At 42.9% G+C, this 2,500-nt stretch overlaps 1 protein-coding gene across 3 annotated transcripts in view; it reads right to left on the reverse strand.

The window, feature by feature from the left end:
- The window catches only part of cbfa2t3 (CBFA2/RUNX1 partner transcriptional co-repressor 3), a 43,498-nt gene that overhangs the window by 33,210 nt on the left and 7,788 nt on the right, over positions 1-2,500 (reverse strand). The window contains exon 1 of one of the 3 annotated variants that reach the window (XM_079736439.1): positions 1,985-2,261. The exons of the other annotated variants lie outside the window; for them this stretch is intronic. The gene's annotated coding sequence lies outside the window, so the exon portion shown is untranslated. Of the gene's footprint in view, positions 1-1,984; positions 2,262-2,500 lie in introns of those variants that run through there. 3 annotated transcript variants of the gene reach the window in all.

Below are 2,500 nucleotides of genomic sequence, written 5' to 3' on the forward strand. Positions count from 1 at the left end.
TCAATCCATGTGGATTATGTACTGCGGTAACCACGGACCAGACTGAGCCACACCTGTCATTCAAACAGGCTCTCAGGGTCAAGGACTTGCTGGCTCTGTAAACAGGCAGCAGTATGCTGATAAACACACAATAAACACACTGTATAAACCCATAAAGATACAGCAACAAAATACGCCAAACAAAGCCAGGCTCTCTGCTCGGTGGTAGGGGCTGGTGCCCCAGCTCCCCAGCCCAGCACGCAGCCCCCCGGCCCAGCGGTTGTGGGTAAGAGACTGAGAGGCTCCATCCATCTCCTTATGGGCAGTGGGTCAGATCAGACAGGTCTTGGTTCCCGCCTGCGGTGAGCTGCAGCGCTCGTAAAGCTGCTGTCGTGATCGACGGCCCCACCGCCTTACAGTAGGCGGGGGGGGAGTGGTCCCCTTCGATGGAGTGCTAACAACCTACTTAGTGGGCAACCACAGCTAGGTGGAGGGTGAGGGAGGTGGAGGGAGAGAGAGAAACAGAGAGTCCTCGGAGAAGGAGAGAGGTGGACGGCTGGAGAGAGGAGGATTTAAGAGAGAGGCGAGGGGGGGGGAAGAGAGATGGGGAGAGAAGGTGGAAAGGATGAGATGAGGAAGGAAAGAGATAGGCGGAGAGGGAGAGAGAGAGAGAGAGAACGAGAGACAGCGAGAGAGAGTGGGAGAGACCCTGTGCTACTGCTGGGGGTGAGCTTTAATGAGAGCTGTAGCCAGGCTGCAGTGTGGTTAACCTTGCTTGGAAGGAGAACCCGCGATGGGCAGAAGCACTCAACACATTGCAACCACTGACTATACTGAATATAATGTAATATCTGTCTTGTGAGAGTGGTCGAGAAGTGAAGTTGTTTTGATGTGGTGATGTAGATTCAATGTAGTTGATGTCTGGTCTTTAATCTTTAATTACAGTTGACGGATAGAACCTTCAGATATTATCATCATCAACAGCGTATGTGTTCTAAGTGAAATTGATAAGAAATGGTCGACGCATGTCCTTCATGGTAGCTAGCCATACAATGATGCATTTTACAAACTCATCCAGGGCATTTTTATTCTTTCTAATAAAGTATATTAAATGACATGTGATCTATATCAATGTATCCCAAAATTCTAAACGTGTGTGATTTTTTGAATATTTACAAAAATAGATATTCTTGAGAAGTTGCGTCTGGTATAGTTTACCTTAGTTTATTTTAATTTAAAAACGATTTCATAGGCCAAACTTAATTCAAAACCTATGTGTGCCAACTAATAACCGTCATTCTGTTTCTGTGAATATCGAGATGAAATGATGAAATGAAAAATGTAGAGCCCGCAGGCAGGTGGAAGACCCTTGGAACTTCACAAGGTTTCACCTTTAAAACACTAAACACCTCCTCCTCTGTTTCGAAAACAAACCCCTCAACATCACACTGAACCCTGAATTGACCGAGAGACGATCCACAGCGCTGCACTGTATTCCACATTGTGATGTGTTGTCATGTGTGTTGTCAGGTAAACAGCACGACACAGCTTGCTCCTCCTAATTTCTCTGTTATGAGTATGTAAGAATATGGGCCTATATTTGATAGGCGTATATGACATTCATTATGTAAATTTTTTATATATAGTTGATCAATTAAATAGGCCTGCATTTGTCAATATTAATGCAATTGGTCACTATAATTGTATACAAATGATATATTTAATTTCGTATATCAAAATAAATTGAGGTTATTAGGCATTCATATTAAAAACCATGTGTAATTGCACCCTGATTCTGCCTATGAAGATATAACGAACGAAAATACACGGAATTATCATGCCGTTTTTCTTGCTATTTCGTTAAAATAGGGTTTATATTAAAACTGATATTGTTGATTAGAAAGGCACATACACTTCATTTGTATCAACCCTTGTGCTGCATATATCCATACATGATGAGACTTAATAGTAGTTGTGCTGTTACAGATTTAAAAAATGTTCTTACTGTAAAGGTCGAAGAGGAGCAGGGTTATTGATAATCCACACGGAATATATGGAAACAACTCTCAAAACGCCACAATCCTCATTATTTGGGGGAATACGTAGCCTATAAAGCCTTCAGGAATCAAAAAAAAATGTAGGCTACTCAGAGAATAATTCCTTTTCTCTCCCTTATTCTCTGTCCAGTCAAAGATATCCTTGTTCACTCTCCTTGTGAATGACTTATGAGGTATATATCATCCAGATAATGTCTGGATAAACACCAAGCCAGGTGGTTGGACACTGGAGCACAAACAAGTCTTTGGTATACACTGTCTTTGTCGCTTATTCTGACGCGGAGGAGGAGAGAAATGGAAAAGTTGCTCCCGTCACGCATCCGCACTCTGGTTCAATATCTCACCCATCTTAGGAATCACCAAAGTTTACGTTCTGCTACGAAAACGCCCCGTTGGACGTTTGAATTAAACCAAACGCGCCTTGTTTGTTTGTTTGTTTTACTCTTGACGCGTCCGGAGTGGCC

Source organism: Pollachius pollachius, assembly GCF_949987615.1.
Source record: "Pollachius pollachius genome assembly, chromosome: 5".
Lineage (NCBI taxonomy): Eukaryota > Metazoa > Chordata > Actinopteri > Gadiformes > Gadidae > Pollachius > Pollachius pollachius.